Here is a 26,269-nt window from a genome sequence, read left to right on the forward strand (position 1 = left end):
TTACTATGCATTCTGTATTCAGAATGCTATTATTTTCCCTTATAACTATGTTATAAGGGAAAATAATAATGATCGGGTCTACATCCCGATCGTCTCCTAGCAACCGTGCGTGAAAATTGCACTGAATCCGCACTTGCTTGCGGATGCTTGCGATTTTCACGCAACCCCATTCACTTCTATAGGGCCTGCGTTGCGTGAAAAACACAGAATATAGAGCGTGCTGCGATTTTCACGCAACGCATAAGTGATGGGTGAAAATCACAGCTCATCTGAACAGCCCCATAGAAATGAATGGGTCGGTATTCAGTGCGGGTGCAATGCGTTCACCTCACGCATCGCATCCGCGCGGAATACTCGGCCCGTGTGAAAGGGGCCTAACAGTCACTTCCATTTTGAGCTATCTCAGTCTTCACAACCACTACACACACTCAGTTACAGTAGTGCACAGAGGTTCTCACACAGTTTTGCTTACAGGCAGCAGACTGGCTGTCTTGATTGCAGGCCTGTCTTATCTATACCTTGAAATGCTTCCAGGATGGCCGATAGCAAAGCCTGCAAATGGCCACATTTGAAAGAAAACTTCACTCACAAGGTTAAATAAGCACAAAAAACAATATATTAAATTGTGTTTAATCATATTATGCCATGAGATGCCGGATGCTGAGCAAATTTTCAAACCTTTGCTCAATAGTAATGTTTCTATGCAAGTATACATACTGATAGGTACAAGTATATTTCTTCAGACAATTTGCATTTAGAAGACTGACACATGCAGAGCATTCTTTCTTCAAGTCAGTCTGTGAAATAGTAGTCAAATAACCTTGTGTGTGTCACTGTAGGTCTCATGACCAGCAGAATGCGTAAGACAGTGTTTGGATAAAAGTAGCATATACCAGTTCACAACACTGCAGGCAGGTAAACACCCGTGACTTGTCTTTTTTTTTTTGTTCTTCACAGTCATATGATTGAGGTTATTCTTTCCTCATCTGCACTCAAGAGCAAAGAAAAATTAAGTCTATCCTCTGTATGTCACTGTATAAGTACTTTCTATCATTATTCCCATTGAATAATGACAGTGATGTCAGAGAATATATATTTAGTGACGTTGTTGGCAGTAATCATTGGAATATTTCTAAAGCAGCCGGGAAGCAGATGTGGAAAATATTTTTAAACCAATGACATAGAAGATGATTATCAAAACATTTGAAGCAATGCAATGTCAGGGAGGACATAGTATTTGTGCAACCTCTGCAGAAAAGTCCTGCAGAAAAGAGACCATTGTTATTAATACTATTGCTCCCTATACTCTTAAGAGCAAGGAGTCCCTTGGTGGATAGCAATCTGGTGAGGTATTTTTTAGAGGTCCTTGAAGGAGATGTTTTATAAATAGTACTCCATTCTTACCACATATATATATATATATATATATATATATATATATATATAAAAATGGAAAAAGGGCAGCACTCCACTGGATAAAAATAAAATAAACTTTATTTACCCATAGGCAACAGCGACGTTTCGGCTCATACACAGGAGCCTTCCTCAAGCACTGCTTGAGGAAGGCTCCTGTGTATGAGCCGAAACGTCGCTGTTGCCTATGGGTAAATAAAGTTTATTTTATTTTTATCCAGTGGAGTGCTGCCCTTTTTCCATTTTTTGTGTTTGTTGGATTGGCTTATATCCACATCTGGGCCTGTGCACCCTTTTCTTCCAACTTCATTGTGACGGTGCTGCCATTCCCTTTTTTTCTTTTATATATATATATATATATATATATAGAGAGAGAGAGAGAGAGAGAGAGAGAGAGAGAGAGAGAGAAAGGAAAAAAGGAGAACACATTAAACGCGGGTGCCACTCCAGCCCCTAGGGACTTGGGTGACACTGATCGCAGACGGGCTGCCGTGTCTTTTTGCAACATTTAATTATATTTTATACTTATATTTTATACTTATTTTATACTTTGTAATGCTCCGATGCGGTTTATCCGTGACTCCCCCTGCCGTTTGGTGTTAGTGGGTTCACAACCCGTGGACCCCTATTCCCATTTGGTGGGTTTATACTGCGGGGCTTTGGACACTGTATAGTGTCTGTTATAATTGTACTAGGCACTAGGCACCGGCCGGCCTGTATGGGCATGAGCATGCGCTCTGGTGCGAAGTTTGACAGCGGCCATCTTTGAAGTGGTTTCCCTATTCTTGGTTATCTTTACGTGTCTCGCAAGAGTACATAGAAGCGGCGCATGCGCCGACTGTTCTTCCGGACGCCAGCAGATTCCACCAGGTCTCCATGATTCTTGATTGTTATACACTGTGCACACTTCACTATATTTGATTGCCAATCATGTATATTTATGGATTTCGCACTGTACCAATGACGACATGTACTGCCCATGAACATGTCCACAATATATGAGATTCAATCATGACGACAGATGAACTGTATTTTTTAACACTGTTATATCCTTGATGCACTTGCACTTTAATGTTTAATTACCAATTTGTAATCATGACATTGTTTGCACTATATATGTATGTCATTTTGCACATGTTATTCAGCTGGACAAAGGCTCCATTGAGGGAGCTGAAACGTTGCTGCCTGATGGGTGAATAAACCGTCCACTCTTTTCATCACAAATCTGGAGTGCTGCCTTTTTTCTTTACTCTATATACACTCACCTAAAGAATTATTAGGAACACCTGTTCTATTTCTCATTAATGCAATTATCTAGTCAACCAATCACATGGCAGTTGCTTCAATGCATTTAGGGGTGTGGTCCTGGTCAAGACAATCTCCTGAACTCCAAACTGAATGTCAGAATGGGAAAGAAAGGTGATTTAAGCAATTTTGAGCGTGGCATAGTTGTTGGTGCCAGACGGGCCGGTCTGAGTATTTCACAATCTGCTCAGTTACTGGGATTTTCACGCACAACCATTTCTAGGGTTTACAAAGAATGGTGTGAAAAGGGAAAAACATCCAGTATGCGGCAGTCCTGTGGGCGAAAATGCCTTGTGGATGCTAGAGGTCAGAGGAAAATGGGCCGACTGATTCAAGCTGATAGAAGAGCAACGTTGACTGAAATAACCACTCGTTACAACCGAGGTATGCAGCAAATCATTTGTGAAGCCACAACACGCACAACCTTGAGGCGGCTGGGCTACAACAGCAGAAGACCCCACCGGGTACCACTCATCTCCACTACAAATAGGAAAAAGAGGCTACAATTTGCACGAGCTCACCAAAATTGGACTGTTGAAGACTGGAAAAATGTTGCCTGGTCTGATGAGTCTCGATTTCTGTTGAGACATTCAAATGGTAGAGTCCGAATTTGGCGTAAACAAAATGAGAACATGTATCCATCCTCTGATGGCTACTTCCAGCAGGATAATGCACCATGTCACAGGTTTCTTAAACATGACAATGAGTTCACTGTACTAAAATGGCCCCCACAGTCACCAGATCTCAACCCAATAGAGCATCTTTGGGATGTGGTGGAACGGGAGCTTCGTGCCCTGGATGTGCATCCCTCGAATCTCCATCAACTGCAAGATGCTATCCTATCAATATGGGCCAACATTTCTAAAGAATGCTATCAGTACCTTGTTAAATCAATGCCACGTAGAATTAAGGCAGTTCTGAAGGCAAAAGGGGGTCCAACACCGTATTAGTATGGTGTTCCTAGTAATTCTTTAGGTGAGTGTATATATATAAATATATATATATATATATATATATATACTGTAGATTGATATATCGCAGTATAAGGAATTTAAGTAGCCCACAAAAAAATATGACTTTAGTGGGGTGACAGAAGCCCTTTAATTCAGGCCTATACTGGTTCAGGCCGTGTGGGATACACCCTCTACATACAGGGGTTTGATTCAGGCATTTGAAATACAGCCATTTTGGGCAAAGAAATCTTCAATTCAGGCCTACACTGATTCAGGCCGTGTGAGATACACCCTCTACATACAGGGGTTTGATTCAGTTATTTGAAATACAGCCATTTGAAATACAGCTATTTTGGGCAAAGAAATATTTAATTCGGGCCTACACTGGTTCAGGCCGTGTGAGATACACCCTCTACATACAGGGGTTTGATTAAGGCATTTAAAATACAGCCATTTTGTGCAAAGAAATCTTCAAATCAGGCCTACACTGGTTCAGACCGTGTGAGATACACAATTTACATACAGGGGTTTGATTCAGGCATTTGAAGTACAGCCATTTTGGGCAATAAAATCATTATTTCAGGTCTACACTGGTTCAGGCCGTGTGAGATACACACTCTACAAACTGGGGTTTGATTCAGGTATTTGAAATACAGCCATTTTTGGCAAATAAATCTTTAATTCAGGCCTACACTGATTCAGGCCGTGTAAGATACACCATCTACATACAGGGGTTTGATTTAGTCATTTTTAATACAGCCATTTGAAATACAGCCATTTTGGGCAAATAAATATTTAATTCAGGCTTACACTGGTTCAGACCGTGTGAGATACACCCTCTACATACAGGGGTTTGATTCAGGCATTTTAAATACAGCCATTTTGGGCAAAGAAATATTTAATTTAGGCCTACACTGGTTCAGGCTCTGTGAGATACACCCTCTACATACAGGGATTTGATTCAGGCATTTGAAATACAGTCATTTGAAATACAGCCATTTTGGGAAGAGAAATCTTTAATTCAGGCTTACAATGATTCAGACCGTGTGAGATACAACCTCTACAAACAGGGATTTTATTCAGGCATTTGAAATAATACCATTTTGGGCAAATAAATATTTAATTTATGCCTACATTGGTTCAGGCCATGTGAGATACACCCACTACATACAGGGGTTTGATTCAGGCATTTGAAATACAGCCATTTGAAATACAGCCATTTTGGGCAAAGAAATCTTTAATTCAGGCCTACACTGGTTCAGACCGTGTGAGATACACCCTCTACATGCAGGGGTTTGATTCAGTCATTTGAAATACAGCCATTTTAAATACAGCCATTTTGGGCAAAGAAATCTTAATTTAGGCCTACACTGGTTCAGGCCCTGTGAGATACACCCTCTACATAGAGGGGTTTGATTCAGGCATTTGAAATACAGCCATTTGAAATATAGCCATTTTGGGCAAATAAATCTTTATATCAGGCCTATACTGGTTCAGACCCTGTGAGATACACCCTCTACATACAGGGGTTTGTTTCAGGCATTTGAAATACAGCCATTTGAAATACAGCCATTTTGGGCAAAGAAATCTTAAGTTCAGGCCTACACTGATTCAGACCGTGTGAGATACACCCTCTACATACAGTGGTTTTATTCAGGCATTTGAAATACAGCCATTTTGGTAAAATAAATCTTTATTTCAGGCCTACACTGGTTCAGGCCGTGAGAGATACACCCACTACATACAGAAGTTTGATTCAGGCATTTAAAATACAGCAATTTTGGGCAAAGAAATATTTAATTTAGGCTAACATTGGTTCAGGCCCTATGAGATACACCCTATACATACAGGGGTTTGATTCAGACATTTGAAATACAGCCATTTGAAATACAGCCATTTTGGGCAAGGAAATATTTACTTCAGGCCTACACTGGTTTAGGCCGTGTGAGATACACGCTTTACATACAGGGGTTTAATTCATGAATTTGAAATACAGCCATTTTGGGCAAAGAAATCTTTAATTCAGGCCTACACTGGTTCAGACCGTGTGAGATACACCCTCTAAATACAGTGGTTTGATTCAGGCATTTGAAATACAGCCATTTGAAATACAGACATTTTGGGCAAAGATACCTTTATTTCAGGCCTACATTGGTTCCGGCCCTGTGAAATTCACACTCTACATACAGGGGTTTAAATCAGGCATTTGAAATACAGCCATTTGAAATACAGCCATTATGGTCAAATAAATATTTAATTTAGGCCTACACTGGTTCAGGCCCTGTGAGATACACCCTCTACATACAGGGGTTTGATTCAGGCATTTGAAATACAGCCATTTGAAATATAGCCATTTTGGGCAAATAAATCTTTAATTCAGGCCTACACTGGTTCAGGCCCTGTGAGATACACCCTCTTCATAAAGGGTTTGATTCAGGCATTTGAAATACAGCCATTTGAAATACAGCCATTTTGGGCAAAGAAATCTTTAATTGAGGCCTACACTGATTCAGACCGTGTGATATACACCGTCTACATACAGGGGTTTGATTCAGGCATTTCAAATACAGCCATTTTGGGGAAAGAAATTTTAATTTCAGGCCTACACTGGTTCAGGCCGTGTGAAATACACCCACTACATACAGGGGTTTGATTCAGGCATTTGAAATACAGCCATTTTGGGAAGAGAAATCTTTAATTCAGGCCTACAATGATTCAGACCGTGTGAGATACAACCTCTACAAACAGGGGTTTTATTCAGGCATTTGAAATAATACCATTTTGAGCAAATAAATATTTAATTTATACCTACATTGGTTCAGGCCATGTGAGATACACCCTCTACATACAGGGGTTTGATTCAGGCATTTGAAATACAGCCATTTGAAATACAGCCATTTTGGGCAAAGAAATCTTTAAATCAGGCCTACACTGGTTCAGACCGTGTGAGATACACCCTCTACATACAGGGGTTTGATTCAGGCATTTGAAATACAGCCATTTTGGGGAAAGAAATTTTAATTTCAGGCCTACACTGGTTCAGGCCGTGTGAAATACACCCACTACATACAGGGGTTTGATTCAGGCATTTGAAATACAGCCATTTTGGGCAAAGAAATATTTAAATTAGGCTTACATTGGTTCAGGCCCTATGAGATACACCCTATACATACAGGGGTTTAATTCAGGCATTTGAAATACAGCCATTTGAAATACAGCCATTTTGGGAAAAGAAATATTTAATTCAGGCCTACAATGGTTCATGCCGTGTGAGATACACCCTCTACATACAGGGGTTTGATTCAGGCATTTGAAATACAGCCATTTTGGGCAAAGAAATCTTTAATTTAGGCCTACACTGGTTCAGACCGTGTGAGATACACCCTCTACATACAGGGGTTTGATTCAGGCATTTGGAATATAGCCATTTGAAATACAGCCATTTTGGGCAAAGAAATATTTAATTCAGGCCTACACTGATTCAGGCCGTGTGAGATACACCCTCTACATACAGGGGTTTGATTCAGGCATTTTAAATACAGCCATTTGAAAAAAGCCAATGTGGGCAAAGAAATATTTAATTCAAGCCATGTGAGATACACCCTCTACATACAGGGGTTTGATTCAGGCATTTGAAATACAGCCATTTGAAATACAGCCATTTTGTGCAAAGAAATGTTTAATTCAGGCCTACACTAATTCAGAACATATGAGATACACCCTCTACATACATGGGATTGATTCATGCATTTGAAATACAGCCATTTTGGTCAAAGAAATCTTTAATTCAGGCCTACACTGGTTCAGACAGTGTGAGATACACCCTCTACATATAGCGGTTTGATTCAGGCATTTGAAATACAGCCATTTTGGGCAAAGACATCTTTAATTTAGGCCTACACTGGTTCAGGCACTGTGAGATACACCCTCTTCATACAGGGTTTGATTCAGGCATTTGAAATACAGCCATTTGAAATACAGCCATTTTGGGCAAAGAAATCTTTAATTGAGGCCTACACTGATTCAGACTGTGTGATATACACCCTCTACATACAGGGGTTTGATTCAGGCATTTGAAATACAGCCATTTTGGGGAAAGAAATTTTAATTTCAGGCCTACACTGGTTCAGGCCGTGTGAAATACACCCACTACATACAGGGGTTTGATTCAGGCATTTGAAATACAGCCATTTTGGGCAAAGAAATATTTAAATTAGGCTTACATTGGTTCAGGCCCTATGAGATACACCGTATACATAAAGGGGTTTAATTCAGGCATTTGAAATACAGCCATTTGAAATACAGCCATTTTGGGAAAAGAAATATTTAATTCAGGCCTACACTGGTTCATGCCGTGTGAGATACACCCTCTACATACAGGGGTTTAATTCAGGCATTTGAAATACAGCCATTTTGGGCAAAGACATCTTTAATTTAGGCCTACACTGGTTCAGACCGTGAGAGATACACCATCTACATACAGGGGTTTGATTCAGGCATTTGAAATACAGCAATTTGAAATACAGCCATTTTGGGCAAAGAAATCTTTAATTCAGGCCTACACTGGTTCAGGCCGGGTGAGGCCATACAGGGGTTTGATTCAGGCATTTGAAATACAACCATTTAAAATACAGCCATTTTGGGCGAAGAAATATTTATTTCAGGCCTACACTGGTTTAGGCCGTGTGAGATAAAACCTCTACATACAGGGGTTTGATTCAGGCATTTGAAATACAGCTATTTTGGGCAAAGAAATATTTGATTCAGGCCTACACTGGTTCAGGCCGTGTGAGATACACAATCTACATACAGGGGTTTGATTCAGGCATTTGAAATACAGCCATTTAAAATACAGCTATTTCGGACAATGAAATCATTATTTCAGGTCTACACTGGTTCAGACCGTGTGAGATACAACCTCTACATACAGGGGTTTGATTCAGGCATTTGAAATACAGCCATTTGAAATATAGCAATTTTGGGCAAAGAAATCGTTAGATCAGGCCTATACTTGTTCAGACCCTGTGAGATACACCCTCTACATACAGGGGTTTGATTCAGGCATTTAAAATACAGCCATTTGAAATACAGCCATTTTGGGCAAAGTAATCTTTAATTCAGGCCTACACTGATTCAGACCGTGTGAGATACACCCTCTACATACAGTGGTTTTATTCAGGCATTTGAAATACAGCCATTTTGTTCAAAGAAATATTTAATTTAGGCCTACACCGGTTCAGGCCCTGTGAGATACCCCCTCTACATACAGGGGTTTGAATCAGGCATTTTAAATACAGCCATTTGAAATACAGCCATTTAGGCCAAAGAAATATTTACTTCAGACCTACACTGGTTCAGGCCCTGTGAGATACTACGTCTACATACAGGGTTTTGATTCAGGGATTTGAAATACAGCCATTTGAAATACAGCCATTTTGTGCAGAGATATATTTACTTCAGGCCTACACTGCTTCAGATCGTGTGACATACTCTCTCTACATACAGGGGTTTGATTCAGGCATTTAAAATAAAGTCATTTGAAATACAGCCATTTTGCGCAAAGATATATTTACTTCAGGCCTACACTGTTTCAGAGCCTGTGAGTTTCTCCATCTACATACAGGGGTTTGATTCAGGGATTTGAAATACAGCCTTTTGAAATATAGCCATTTTGTGCAAAGATATATTTACTTCAGGCCTACACTGGTTTAGACCGTGTGAGATACACCCTCTAAATACAGGGGTTTGATTCAGGCATTTGAAATACAGCCATTTGAAATACAGCCATTTTGGGCAAAGATATCTTTATTTCAGGCCTACACTGGTTCAGGCCCTGTGAAATTCACACTCTACATACAGGGATTTGAATCAGGCATTTGAAATACAGCCATTTGAAATACAGCCATTATGGGCAAAGAAATATTTAATTTAGGCCTACACTGGTTCAGGCCCTGTGAGATACACCCTCTACATACAGGGGTTTGATTCAGGCATTTAAAATACAGCCATTTGAAATATAGCCATTTTGGGCAAATAAATCTTTAATTCAGGCCTACACTGGTTCAGGCCGTGTGAGATACACCCTCTACATACAGGGGTTTGATTCAGGCATTTGAAATACAACCATTTAAAATACAGCCATTTTGGGCGAAGAAATATTTATTTCAGGCCTACACTGGTTTAGGCCGTGTGAGATAAAACCTCTACATACAGGGGTTTGATTCAGGCATTTGAAATACAGCTATTTTGGGCAAAGAAATATTTGATTCAGGCCTACACTGGTTCAGGCCGTGTGAGATACACAATCTACATACAGGGGTTTGATTTAGGCATTTGAAATACAGCCATTTAAAATACAGCTATTTCGGACAATGAAATCATTATTTCAGGTCTACACTGGTTCAGACCGTGTGAGATACAACCTCTACATACAGGGGTTTGATTCAGGCATTTGAAATACAGCCATTTGAAATATAGCAATTTTGGGCAAAGAAATCGTTAGATCAGGCCTATACTGGTTCAGACCCTGTGAGATACACCCTCTACATACAGGGGTTTGATTCAGGCATTTAAAATACAGCCATTTGAAATACAGCCATTTTGGGCAAAGTAATCTTTAATTCAGGCCTACACTGATTCAGACCGTGTGAGATACACCCTCTACATACAGTGGTTTTATTCAGGCATTTGAAATACAGCCATTTTGTTCAAAGAAATATTTAATTTAGGCCTACACCGGTTCAGGCCCTGTGAGATACCCCCTCTACATACAGGGGTTTGAATCAGGCATTTTAAATACAGCCATTTGAAATGCAGCCATTTAGGCCAAAGAAATATTTACTTCAGGCCTACACTGGTTCAGGCCCTGTGAGATACTACGTCTACATACAGGGTTTTGATTCAGGGATTTGAAATACAGCCATTTGAAATACAGCCATTTTGTGCAGAGATATATTTACTTCAGGCCTACACTGCTTCAGATCGTGTGACATACTCTCTCTACATACAGGGGTTTGATTCAGGCATTTAAAATAAAGTCATTTAAAATACAGCCATTTTGCGCAAAGATATATTTACTTCAGGCCTACACTGGTTCAGACCCTGTGAGTTACTCCATCTACATACAGGGGTTTGATTCAGGGATTTGAAATACAGCCATTTGAAATACAGCCATTTTGTGCAAAGATATATTTACTTCAGGCCTACACTGGTTTAGACCGTGTGAGATACACCCTCTAAATACAGGGGTTTGATTCAGGCATTTGAAATACAGCCATTTGAAATACAGCCATTTTGGGCAAAGATATCTTTATTTCAGGCCTACACTGGTTCAGGCCCTGTGAAATTCACACTCTACATACAGGGATTTGAATCAGGCATTTGAAATACAGCCATTTGAAATACAGCCATTATGGGCAAAGAAATATTTAATTTAGGCCTACACTGGTTCAGGCCCTGTGAGATACACCCTCTACATACAGGGGTTTGATTCAGGCATTTAAAATACAGCCATTTGAAATATAGCCATTTTGGGCAAATAAATCTTTAATTCAGGCCTACACTGGTTCAGGCCTGTCACGGCTGTATGTGAGCAACAAGAGTATACACAGTAAAAAGAGCTACTGACCGGACCCAAACTAGGGAGGATAAAGGGTGACCCCTGTCAGACCCTCAAAGCTCTCCCTATGCTGCTAAAGCACATGCCCGGATCCAAATGGCGGAACGAGGCATGCCCGCGTACCTAAGACTGATGACCACTGTAACCCCTACAATAGTGGAAGGGGCACGGCCACCGGTGCCCTGCTCAGTATATGGAGGGAACCGTGGCCACCTCAGATCCAGTCAGAAAATAACCAGGTACACAACAATGTCTGCACACTTAGCTGAAGGAGCTGCAGCCGCAGAGAAGACGGATCCAAGGACAGCTGGCAATATCCGGAGTGCTTGCTGCAGCAGAACACAGGTCCAGTGAACTGATAGCTACAAGTGAAGATACTCAAGCAAGAGCTACAACTGAAATGAGAAATATAATCCACACCCTACAATAGGAGGAGGGGTGATTTAAAGGCAGGGAAATCAAACGCAGGAGGAACAGCTGGGAGGAAGGAAACAGAAAGTAAAGACTTCATCACAGGGGCGGAGAAACAGAGCAGTGAGAACTCCTCCAAGCTCAAGTAGTGACATCATCACAGGGGTGGAGAAACAGAGCTGTGAGAATGTCTCAAAGCTCTGGTAGTGAGAAGGCCCTGTGAGATACACCCTCTGCATACAGGGTTTGATTCAGGCATTTGAAATACAGCCATTTGAAATACAGACATTTTGGGCAAAGAAATCTTAAATTCAGGCCTACAGTGATTCAGACCGTGTGATATACACCCTCTACATACAGGGGTTTGATTCAGGCATTTGAAATACAGCCATTTTGGGCAAAGAAATCTTTAATTTAGGCCCTCACTGGTTCAGACCGTGTGAGAAACACCCTCTACATACAGGGGTTTCATTCAGGCATTTGAAATACAGCCATTTGAAATACAGCCATTTTGGGCAAAGAAATATTTAATTCAGGCCTACACTGATTCAGGCCGTGTGAGATACACCCTCTACATACAGGGGTTTGATTCAGGCATTTTAAATACAGCCATTTGAAATACAGCCAATGTGGGCAAAGAAATATTTAATTCAGGCCTACACTGGTTCAGGCCATGTGAGATACACCCTCTACATACAGTGGTTTTATTCAGGCATTTGAAATACAGCCATTTTGTTCAAAGAAATATTTAATTTAGGCCTACACTGGTTCAGGCCCTGTGAGATACCCCCTCTACATACAGGGGTTTGAATCAGGCATTTGAAATACAGCCATTTTGGGCAAAGACATCTTTAATTTAGGCCTACACTGGTTCAGGCACTGTGAGATACACCATCTACATATAGGGGTTTGATTCAGGCATTTGAAATACAGCCATTTTGGGCAAAGAAATCTTTAATTCAGACCTACACTGGTTCAGGCCGTGTAAGATACCCCCTCTACATAAAGGGGTTTGATTCAGGCATTTGAAATATAGCCATTTGAAATATAGTGATTTTGGGCAAAGAAATCTTTAATTCAGGCCTACACTGATTCAGACCGTGTGAGATACACCCTCTACATACAGAGGTTTGATTCAGGCATTTGAAATACAGCCAATTGAAATACAGCCATTTTGGGCAAAGAAATCTTTAATTTAGGCCTACACTGGTTCAGACCCTGTGAGATACACCCTCTACATACAGGGGTTTGATTCAGGCATTTGAAATATAGCCATTTGAAATACAGTGATTTTGGGCAAAGAAATCTTTAATTCAGGCCTCCATTGGTTCAGGCCGTGTGGGATACACCCTCTACATACAGGGGTTTGATTCAGGCATTTGAAATACAGCCAATTGAAATACAGCCATTTTGGGCAAAGAAATATTTAATTCAGGCCTACCCTAATTCAGAACGTATGAGATACACCCTCTACATACATGGGATTGATTCATGCATTTGAAATACAGCCATTTTGGTCAAAGAAATCTTTAATTCAGGCCTACACTGGTTCAGACCGTGTGAGATACACCCTCTACATATAGGGGTTTGATTCAGGCATTTGAAATACAGCCATTTTGGGCAAAGACATCTTTAATTTAGGCCTACACTGGTTCAGGCACTGTGAGATACACCATCTACATACAGGGGTTTGATTCAGGCATTTGAAATACAGAAATTTGAAATACAGCCATTTTTGGCAAAGAAATCTTTAATTCAGACCTACACTGGTTCAGGCCGTGTAATATACCCCCTCTACATAAAGGGGTTTGATTCAGGCATTTGAAATATAGCCAATTGAAATACAGTGATTTTGGGCAAAGAAATCTTTAATTCAGGCCTACACTGATTCAGACCGTGTGAGATACACTATCTACATACATAGGTTTGATTCAGGCATTTGAAATACAGCCAATTGAAATACAGCCATTTTGGGCAAAGAAATCTTTAATTTAGGCCTACACTGGTTCAGACCCTGTGAGATACACCCTCTACATACAGGGGTTTGATTCAGGCATTTGAAATACAGCCATTTGAAATATAGCCATTTTGGGCAAAGAAATCTTTAATTCAGGCTTACACTGGTTCAGACCGGGTAAGATACACCCTCTACATAAAGGGGTTTGATTCAGGCATTTGAAATATAGCCATTTGAAATACAGTGATTTTGGGAAAAGAAATCTTTAATTCAGGCCTACACTGGTTCAGGCCGTGTGGGATACACCCTCTACATACAGGGGTTTGATTCAGGCATTTGAAATACAGCCATTTTGGGCAAATAAATCTTTAATTCAGGCCTACACTGATTCAGGCCGTGTCAGATACACCCTCTACATACAGGGGTTTAATTCAGTTATTTGAAATACAGCCTTTTGAAATACAGCTATTTTGGGCAAAGAAATATTTTATTCAGGCCTACACTGGTTCAGGCCGTGTGGGATACACCCTCTACATACAGGGGTTTGATTCAGGCATTTGAAATACAGCCAATTGAAATACAGCCATTTTGGGCAAAGAAATATTTAATTCAGGCCTACACTAATTCAGAACGTATGAGATACACCCTCTACATACAGGGGTTTGATTCAGGCATTTAAAATACAGCCATTTGAATTACAGCCATTTTGGGCAAAGTAATCTTTAATTCAGGCCTACACTGATTCAGACCATGTGAGATACACCCTCTACATACAGTGGTTTTATTCAGGCATTTGAAATACAGCCATTTTGTTCAAAGAAATATTTAATTTAGGCCTACACCGTTTCAGGCCCTGTGAGATACCCCCCTCTACATACAGGGGTTTAAATCAGGCATTTTAAATACAGCCATTTGAAATACAGCCATTTAGGCCAAAGAAATATTTACTTCAGGCCTACACTGGTTCAGGCCCTGTGAGATACTACGTCTACATACAGGGTTTTGATTCAGGGATTTGAAATACAGCCATTTTGTGCAGAGATATATTTACTTCAGGCCTACACTGCTTCAGATCGTGTGAGATACTCTCTCTACATACAGGGGTTTGAATCAGGCATTTAAAATAAAGCCATTTGAAATACAGCCATTTTGCGCAAAGATATATTTACTTCAGGCCTACACTGGTTCAGACCCTGTGAGTTACTCCATCTACATACAGGGGTTTGATTCAGGAATTTAAAATACAGCCATTTGAAATACAGCCATTTTGTGCAAAGATATATTTACTTCAGGCATACACTCGTTCAGACCGTGTGAGATACCCCCTCTACATACAGGGGTTTGAATCAGGCATTTAATATACAGCCATTTGAAATACAGCCGTTTTGTGCCAAGATATATTTACTTCAGGCCTACACTGGTTCAGACCGTGTGAGATACCAGCTCTACATACAGGGGTTTGAATCAGGCATTTGAAATATAGCCATTTGAAATATAGCCATTTTGTGCAAAGAAATATTTAATTTATTCCTACACTGGTTCAGGCCCTGTGAGATACCCCCTTTAGATACAGTGGTTTGAATCGGGCATTTGAAATACAGCCATTTATGTCAAAGAAATATTTACTTCAGGCCTACACTGGTTCAGGCCCTGTGAGATACCCCCTCTACATAGAGGGGTTTGAATCAGGCATTTAAAATACAGCCATTTGAAATACAGCCATTTTGTGCAAAGTTATATTTACTTTAGGCCTACACTCGTTCAGACCGTGTGAGATACCCCCTCTACATACAGGGGTTTAAATCAGGGATTTGAAATACAGCCATTTGAAATATAGCCATTTTGTGCAAAGATATATTTACTTCAGCCTACATTGGTTCAGACCGTGTGAGATGCCCCCTCTACATACAAGGGTTTGAATCAGGCATTTGAAATACAGCCATTTGAAATACAGCCATTTTGGGCAAAGATATCTTTATTTCAGGCCTACACTGGTTCAGGCCCTGTGAAATTCACACTCAACATACAGGGATTTGAATCAGGCATTTGAAATACAGCCATTTGAAATACAGCCATTATGGGCAAAGAAATATTTAATTTAGGCCTACACTGGTTCAGGCCCTGTGAGATACACCCTCTACATACAGGGGTTTGATTCAGGCATTTGAAATACAGCCATTTGAAATATAGACATTTTGGGCAAATAAATCTTTAATTCAGGCATACACTGATTCAGGCCCTGTGAGATACACCCTCTTCATACAGGGTTTGATTCAGGCATTTGAAATACAGCCTTTTGAAATACAGCCATTTTGGGGAAAGAAATTTTTATTTCAGGCCTACACTGGTTCAGGCCGTGTGAAATACACCCACTACATACAGGGGTTTGATTCAGGCATTTGAAATACAGCCATTTTGGGCAAACAAATATTTAAATTAGGCTTACATTGGTTCAGGCCCTATGAGATACACCCTATACATACAGGGGTTTGATTCAGGCATTTTAAATACAGCCATTTGAAATACAGCCAATGTGGGCAAAGACATATTTAATTCAGGCCTACACTGGTTCAGTCCATGTGAGATACACCCTCTACATACAGGGTTTTGATTCAGGCATTTGAAATACAGCCATTTGAAATACAGCCATTTTGGGAAAATAAATATTTTATTCAGGCCTACACTGATTCAGAACGTATGAGATACACCCTCTACATACATGGGATTGATTCATGCATTTGAAATACAGCAATTTTGGTCAAAGAAATCTTTAATTCAGGCCTACACTGGTTCAGACCGTGTGAGATACACCCTCTACATACAGGAGTTTGATTCAGGCATTTGAAATACAGCCATTTTGCCTGACACTAAGAGGGAAACACCAGGGAGAGGACAGACAATACAGACAAACACATACACCCAGGTGGGCGACCACAGCAGACCACAAAGGTCCAACAGGGATCCGGAGGGTAGCGTTCTGGACCAACAACCAGAGAATGCAGCAACACAGCTCCAGAGGGTCAGAATAGATGTCCAGGCAGGAAGCTCTATATCTGGCAACCAGAGAAGTGTGAGAGGGGAATATAAGGAGGTTGGGAGTGCTGGACAAGGAACAGCTGAGGAGAAAGAGCTACGGATCCCTGAGTGAGCCAAAAGGGTTGCAAAGCAAACCCAGAAAGCTACCATAAGGAAACAGCCCTATCTTACATAGAGCGCGCAGCCAACCGCTGCGACTTCCTGACCCCGGGTATAACGGAGTCAGGCGTGGTTCTTGACACCCTCGTGACAATAACTTATACCGGCTCTACATATATAATTATATACAGGAGATGCACAGGTTATACCAGCATGATCCATATCACTGTATACAAGAAGATGTATAACTTATACCAGCTGTACATATATAATTATATACAGGAGATGCACAGGTTATAACAACTGTACAGATATCATTATATACAGGAGGTACCCAGGTTATACCAGCATGGTCCATTAAAGATTTATAATTTATACCAGCTGTTAGCTGTACATTTATAATAATATCGAGATGATGCCTAGGTTATTCCAACTTAGTACATATTTAATTTATACTCAGATATAGTCCTCCTGTAAGTACCTGGCCTTCCCCCTCTGTCCCCCTCTTCCTCACCCATCTTTCCCCTCTTCCTCACCTCCCCTTACCCCCTCTTCCTCACCTACCTTCCCCTTTAGTCCCCCTTCTTATCCCCAGTTCAGGACATACACCTCGTAGTCCCAGTATTCGCGGATCCTCAGGCTGTTTACATTGGCATACACGGGCTCTGCTCCCGGTCTACGTGCCCGGCATAGCTGCTGAGACTCTGGAGATAGGCCTCGCAGCCCCAGGCTAGGGAGGCGGTGGGAGACCACTCGCAGGAAGAGAGGGGCAGCCACACATAGGACCACCAGGCCGGGCCGGGATCACGGGCTTCTGGGACTGAAAGGGATGAGTGAACGGGCGGGGCCTGCAAATCACAGCGACACCAGGTGGTCGGAGGGAGACAGCGCCGCTCCCACGGAGGCCGGCCGGCCTGCTCAGCTCCACTACGCCAGAGCTTTCAGCCCGAAAGTGCAGGCACATCTTAAAGCGGCCCCAGTGCCGGCGGCCTACCCGGAAATCTCCCTGTATCCTGATAGGCCAGTCCGGCCCTGGTGGCAGCAATAAAGAGCAAAGGCAACATAGTGCTAAAACATCCAAAGAAAACCGTCAGGGGCAAATCTGCTTTTACTGTGCTAAGCTTGGAAGCAGTTAATTCCACTGTTAGTGCAGTCTCAAAAGCTGTTAAACCTAGGGTAAGCTCAAGTAGTAATAGTGGTGGTGGCAGAAATGTTGCAAGAGTTGCTTGTGGTGACTAAGACATGGCCATTCAAGCATAAAACCAGGAACCTTGGCCCTCTTTCAGCACATGAGGTGGCATTAACAGCTCTTGTGGAAAAAGAGAACAGGTCAGCATTGTGTGCAAGTCTGTCCTCCTTAACCCTGTCATCATTCCAGTAGCCAAGGCACATCCACAAGCAGTACAGTGCCATTGTCATCATCATCATCATCAATGTCATCAAATGTGGCTTCTCTTGCTTCTTCATGGTCATTAATCCATAACTAAAGGTGTGGGCAGGAAATAAGATTACATTACAGTAATCTGCTTTTGTGCAAACTAAACTCTCATCGGGACAAATAGTTAACAGTGCAGTAGCTGCCGTACCACTTAGGGTATTTTCACACTTGTGGCAGAGGATTCCCGCAGGCAGTTCCATTGCCGGAACTGCCTGCCGGATCAGTCAATCCGGATGCAAACTGATAGCATTTGTCAGATGGATCCGGATGCAGATCCGTCTGAGAAATGCATTGAAATACCGGATCTGTCTCTCGGGTGTCATCCGGAAAAACGGATCCGGTATTGATATTTTTTTTTGCATTTTTAAAGGTCTGCGCATGCGCAGACCGGAAAGCTGGATCCGTATTGGGCAGAGACACAAGGCCAGCTAGATCAGGATGTACATGTCACGATAGGTAGGTAAGCGGGGAAATAACCAAAACAGGAAAACAAACAGAACAAATGACTAGGCCCTAAAGCTAGGGAGAAAAGGGTCACCTCCTAGCGATCCCTAAAAGTTTTCCCTAAACTGCAGGGCCCATGTGCATACCCTAATGGTGGATATGCACATGTCCTCGTGCCTAAACCCTGGGCAAACCCTAAGCTGTAGGGAAAAGGGAAGAGGCAACCTGCTTCTTCAAACCCGGAGGAAGCAAGCGTCTCCCTAGAGGCCTAGATAAAAGACACAATGGTAAATAACGGAGAGGACTTGGCTTAGAGCAGAGCTGGAGCAGACGATCCGCCACACATCCAGAGCTCACAGGAAAAAACTATAACCCGCACAGGCCACTGGGGGAAGGAGGGATAAATAGCCTCACTAACAATCAAACCCAGTACACCTGAGCGAAGGTGGATCCAGCTCAAACCAAAACAAACAGAGAAGTCAGACATGTGCAGCCAGTCTGACAGACCTCCGCACATTCACAGGGCAAGGCGTGACAGTACCCCCTCTTCTACGGGTGACCTCCGGACACCCCGGATCAACTTTATCCAGGTGTGCCCTGTGAAAGGCCCTCACCAGGCGGCTACGGCTAGCACTAACATCAGTAGCAGGAACCCACATTCTTTCCTCGGGACAGTATCCCTTCCAGTGCACCAGGTGCTGAAGGGAACCCTGAAGAACATGTGTCGAGAATCCTAGAAATTTCGAACTCCAAATTGCCATCCACCAGGACAGGGGGAGGTGGCAATGGAGATGGTTCCACAGGTTCCACATATTTCTTCAATAAAGACCTGTGAAACACATTATGGATCTTCCAGGTCTGCAGAAGATCCAGACGAAACGCCACTGGGTTGACAATAGCAGAGATTTTGTAAGGGCCAATAAATCTTGGACCCAATTTCCAAGATGGTACCTTCAGCTTAATGTTTTTAGTGGACAACTACACCGAATCACCCACACACAGGTCCGGACCAGTCATACGTCTCCTATCAGCCATCCGTTTATATATTTCACCCATCTTTTCCAAATTAACTTGGATCTTCCGCCAGATAGCTGAAAAGGCGGAAGAGAATCTCTCCTCTTCTGGCATCCCAGAAGATCCAGTCCCAGAAAAAGTACCAAACTGTGGGTGAAAACCATATGCACCAAAAGATGGTGACTTATTAGTGGACTCCTGTGTACGGTTATTCAAGGCAAATTCAGCTAGAGACAAGAACGAGGACCAGTCATCCTGGTTTTCGGCAACAAAACACCTTAAATAAGTTTCCAGGTTTTGGTTAGTGCGCTCTGTCTGACCATTCAACTGGGGATGAAAAGCCGAAGAAAAAGACAGTTGAATTCCCAGACGAGAGCAGAACGCCCTCCAAAACCTGTAAACAAATTGCGTCCCCCTATCAGACAGCACATCAGAGGGAATGCCATGTAGTTTCACAATGTTATCGATAAAAACCTGAGCGAGAGTTTTGGCATTGGGCAAGACAAGCTAGGTAACGGTACAAAGTAGGCCATCTTACTGAAGCAGTCCACTACCACCAAAATCACAGTTTTCCCAGAGGAACTCGGTAAATTGGTAATAAAGTCTATAGACAAATGCGTCTAAGGACGAGACGGGATGGACAAAGGAAGAAGGGATCCTGAAGGCACAGTTTGAGCCACCTTCGCACGTGCACAGGTCTTACAAGCTGCCACATAACCCTCCACACCCTTGCGCAACCCTGGCCACCAGAATCTCTGGGAAATAAGATCTATGGTGGATTTGCTTCCAGGATGTCCCGCAAGGACCTTATCATGATGTTCCTTGAACACCTTGTATCGCAGTTCAGCAGGAACAAACAACTTGTCTGGAGGACAAGAATCAGGAGCCTCCTCCTGGGCCCCCAACACCTCCATCTCCAACTCGGGGTACAGAGCAGAAACCACCACCCCATCAGCCAAAATCGGAGCGGGATCCTCCGAATCAGTCCCCCCAGGAAAACTACGTGACAACGCATCTGCCTTGACGTTTTTAACCCCAGGGCGAAGGTGACCACAAAATTGAACCTAGTAAAAAACAGTGACCATCTAGCCTGTCTAGGATTCAGGCGCTTAGCAGACTGCAGGTAAGCCAAATTCTTGTGGTCAGTATATACCGTAATAGGATGAGTAGCCCCTTACAACCAATGACGCCATTCCTCAAAGGCCAATTTGATGGCCAGTAATTCTCTATCTCCAACATCATAATGTCTTTCAGCGGCCGAGAGCTTCTTGGAGAAAAAAAGCACACAGACGCCATTTGCTAGGGGATGAACCCTGCGACAGAACTGCTCCGACCCCCACTTCTGATGCATCAACCTCCACAACGAACAGTTGAGACACATCAGGTTGCATCAGAATGGGAGCAGACGCAAATCATTTCTTAATAGCAGAAAAGGCCTGTAATGCCTCATCCGACCAGACAGAGAAGTCGGCGGCTTTTTTTTGTCATATCTGTCAAAGGTTTTACAATGGTGGAATAATTCAAGATGAATTTTCTGTAGTAATTGGTAAAACCCAAAAACCGCATCAGAGCTTTCTGATTCTCAGGCCAATCCCATTCCAGTACGGCCCGGACCGTTTCGGGATCCATACGAAAGCAAGAGTCAGAAAGCAGGTATCCCAAAAACGGTAGCTCCAGGACAGCAAATACACATTTTTCCAATTTTGCATACAATTTATTTTCCCGAAGGATCGACAACACCTGTCTCACGTGATCCTGATGGGTCTCCAAATCGGGTAAGTAAATTAGTATGTCATCAAGGTAAATAACAATGAACCTTCCCATTAAATTATGTAAAATATCATTGATAAATCGCTGAAAGACCGCTGGCGCATTAGTTAAACCAAAGGGCATGACAAGATTCTCGAAATGACCTTCGGGTGTATTGAAGGCAGTTTTCCACTCATCTCCTTCCTTAAATCTGATCAGATTATAAGCTCCTCTTAAATCCAACTTGGAGAACACCTTGGCTTCGAAAATTTGATCAAATAGATCAGAAATCAAAGAAAGGGGATACGGATCACGGACCGTAATGAGATTCAATTCCCGGAAATCTAAACACGGTCTAAGTGATCCGTCTTTCTTTTTTAAGAAAAAGGAGCCGGCGGCCACAGGGGACTTAGATGGCCTAATATGTCCCTTTGCCAAACTCTCAGCAATATACTTCTGCATAGTTTCTCTTTCGGGTTGGGAAAGGTTGTATAGCCGAGATTTTGGCAGTTTCGCTCCAGGGATGAGATTGACCGGACAATCATATTCTCGATGGGGGGAGACTCCTGAGCTCCACCCTCCGAGAATACGTCCGCAAAATCAGAGAGAATCTGAGGTAGGACCGTAGTTGACACCCCTGAGATGGAAGCAAAAAGACAGTTGTCCGTACAAAATTCACTCCAGCTACTGATTTGTCTTATAGTCAATAGTAGGGTTATGCTTTATCAACCACAGTAAACCTAGAATCATCGGAGCAGGCAAGCCTTTCATAACAAAACAAGAAATGAACTCAACATGTGAATCAACCACCCTTAACTGAATGTCATGAACGATATGAGTAAGACTCTTTTGTGAGAGAGGGGAGGAATCAATAGCAAACACTGGTATCTCTTTATCTAATGTGCTAGTTCTAAAACCAAGATTTTGGAGGAACTGAAAATCAATAAGGTTTACCCCCGCACCACTGTCAACAAATACCTCAAAATCAAAATTTTCGGAGTCTAGTGCCACCATGGCAGGCAGGAGGAAATGGGAATTGCAGGGAGAATGCATATTTGCTTGCTCAGACTCCCCGTTTACACTACCAAGAGTCAAAGAATTTTTTTTTCTCTTTATGTGAATACCTCCGTAGTTTTTCATTAATGCTTTGAGGTTTAATAAAAGGACACGCACAAACAAAATTACCTTCTTTTCCACAGAAGTAACATAGCTTATTCAGCTTCCTAAAATCCCTATCACCTGAGCGAAAGGAAACCTTGCCCAACTGCATAGGCTCCTCTCCTGCCCCAGATTCAAATGTCATATTACCCCGGGGAATAGGTGGGACGGATCCACTTTATACATCTCTCTAAGACGTCTATCAAGCCGCACTGCCAAAGACATGGCCGTCTCCAATGAATCAGGATACTCATGAAAAGCAAGGGCATCTTTCAACCTCTCAGATAGCCCCTGACAAAACTGACTCCGGAGTGCAGGATCATTCCACCCGAGTCAGTTGCCCATCTTTTAAATTCTGCACAATATGACTCCGCAGTACGTTCTTCCATTAACAAACTGCGCAACTTAGATTCAGCCATAGAGACCCCGTCTGGATCATCATAAATCAAGCCCAAGGCTCTGAAAAATTTATCCACCGACCGGAGGGATGGTGAATCGGTGAGCAGAGAAAAAGCCCAGGACTGCGCATTCCCTTTGAGCAGAGATATAATGATCCCCACTCTTTGATTCTCGTCACCAGATGAAATCGGCCACAGACAAAAATACAACCTGCAGGACTCCCTGAACCGAATAAAGTCATCAACACCCCCTGAGAGTCTATCAGGGAGAGCAACTTTAGGCTCTAAGCAGACCTGATTTCCTCCAACGGCGCCAGACGCCAGAGCATTCTGAAACCGTGCAACAGAAGGGAAATGACAGTTTTTGGCGGATTATAATGTCACGGTAGGTAGGTAAGCGGGGAAATAACCAAACATAGGAATAAAAAACAGAACAAATGACTAGGCTCAAAAGCTAGAGAGAAAAGGGTCACCTCCTAGCAAGCCCTAAATATTTTCCCTAAACTGCTGTGCCCATGTGCATACTCTAATGGTGGATATGCACATGCCCTCGTGCCTAAACCTATACACCCTGGGCAAACCCTAAGCTGTAGGGAAAAGGGAAGAGGCAACCTGCTTCTTCAAACCCGGAGGAAGCAAGCGTCTCCCTAGAGGCCTAGATAAAAGACACAATGGTAAATAACGGAGAGGACTTGGCTTAGAGCAGAGCTGGAGCAGACGAAGGAGGGATAAATAGCCTCACTAACAATCAAACCCAGTACACCTGAGGGAAGGTGGATCCAGCTCAAACCCAAACCAAAACAAACAGAGAAGTCAGAAATGTGCAGCCAGTCTGACAGACCTGCGCACATTCACAGGGCAAGGCGTGACAGTACGGGCCGACACATGCTCATTAAACATGCCTCTGCCCATAATGGGGAATGAAGTGCGCAGGCGCGGCGAATCTGTTGAACGGTGCTGGCGCTGGATTTCTCACTAATAGAAGGACGTAATCAGAAGAACCTAGGGCGGGCTAGAGGGGTGAAAGGGGAGTGGTTTCGTATGAAAAGCACTGAGGGGCCTGGGCACCGGCCGCATGAATGCCACCCCTGGGCACCTATAAAAGCTAATTAACTTATTGAATAAAAGTGTTTTTCTGAGAAAATCGGCGATGGACAGCAGTATGGAAGGTAGCATTCTAATATGAGAATGTAATGGAGATCCTGATGTTAGTGTTCTATAATGGTGATTTTAGGTGAAAGACTCCCTTTAAGTGTATGATTTGAGATTAAGTAAGGGAGTATCTGTGAGGCATGTTAAAAATATATGTGTGCATTGCTGAGTGCATGTGTACCTGACTTTTATTGTACCAAGTCAGAGCAGGGTATTATATCTTATACATTGTAGTTTATTTACTTTTCTAACAGAAAGCTGGCCCCATTCACTTTAATGGCAGGCAAACCTTAAAAACCTTCAGGTCATATTTGAAGCCACCAAATACTTACTAGAAGTGCACAAATCATCCCACAACATGAACAGTGACATACCAGAGGGGGATCAATGGCAAAAATTCCCATAAAAAATATGTATTTTAATCAGTGGCCATTTTTATAAGTCTTAAAGGGAAACTCAAAAAAATGTGCCCCAAACAATAGACATTAACCGGACAGAAACATCAAGTTAGGGTCCATTCACACGTCCGTTGTTTCTTTCCTGATCTGTTCCGTTTTTTGCGGAACAGATCTGGACCAGTTCTGTACCCATTCATTTTCAATGAGTCCTGAAAAAAAATCTGACATTGAGCTGTCCGATTTTTTTCAGGACCCATTGAAAATGAATGGGTACAGAACTGGTCCAGATCTGTTCCGCAAAAAACGGAACAGATCAGGAAAGAAACAACGGACGTGTGAATGGATCCTAATTATGTGGCTGCAGGTATATTAGACGGTCATTGGATATAAATTTTACTGCACGCCAGTGGACTACAGGCCCCAAAAATTATTCATTCACCGTACAGAAAAGAACAATTGATAATGTGGCTGGAGGTACATTAGGCGGTCTCCGTATAACAATTTTATTGTTTGCCAGTTAGATTACAGACTGCAAAAATTATGCATTTACCGTACAGAAAAGATCAAGTGATTATGTGGCTGGAGGTATATTAGACGGTCGATGGATATAAATTTTACTGCAGGCCAGTGGACTACAGGCCCCAAAAATTATTAATTCACCGGACAGAAAACATCAAGTGATTATGTGGCTAGAGGTATATTAGACGGTCATTGGATATCCATTTTAATGCAGGCCAGTGAAGTACAGGCCCCAAACATTATGAATTCATCGTACAGAAAACATCAAGTGATTATGTGGCTGGAGGTATATTAGACAGTCATTGGATATCAATTTAATTGCAGGCCAGTGGACTACAGGCCCCAAAAAATATTAATTCACCGGACAGAAAACATGAAGTGATTATGTGGCTGAAGGTATATTAGACGGTCAGTGGATATTCATTTTTCTGCAGGCCAGTGGACTACAGGCCCAAAAATTATTCATTCACCGTACAGAAAAGAACAATTGATAATGTTGCTGGAGGTACATTAGGCAGTCACCTTATAACAATTTTACTGTTGGCCAGTTAGATTACAGGCCCCAAAAATTATGCATTCACCATACAGAAAAGAACAAGTGATTATGTGGCTGGAGATATCTTAGACGGTCATTGGATAACAGTTTTACTTCAGGCCAGTGGAGTACAGGCCCCAAAAATTATTCATTCAATGGATAGAAAACATTAAGTGGTTATGTGGCTGGAGGTATATTAGACGGTCATTGGATATCAATTTTACTGCAGGCCATTGGAGTACAGGCCCCAAACATTATGCATTCACCGTACAGAAAAGAACAAGTGATTATGTGGCTGGAGATATCTTAGACGGTCATTGGATAACAGTTTTACTTCAGGCCAGTGGAGTACAGGCCCCAAAAATTATTCATTCAATGGATAGAAAACATTAAGTGGTTATGTGGCTGGAGGTATATTAGACGGTCATTGGATATCAATTTTATTGCAGGCCATTGGAGTACAGGCCCCAAATATTAGGCATTCACCGTATAGAAAACATCAATTGATTATGTGGCTGGAGGTATATTAGACGATCATTGGATATCAATTTTACTGCAGGAGAGTACAAATAAATATCAAATACATATGTTTAAAACAACAAAAAATATAAAATTGGATTAAAAACATGGCTAACGAAATCCCCCCTTTTGAAAAAACCCAGAATTCAACAG

The sequence above is a fragment of the Bufo bufo genome, chromosome 2 (genome assembly GCF_905171765.1).
Source record: "Bufo bufo chromosome 2, aBufBuf1.1, whole genome shotgun sequence".
NCBI classification, from domain to species: Eukaryota; Metazoa; Chordata; class Amphibia; order Anura; family Bufonidae; genus Bufo; species Bufo bufo.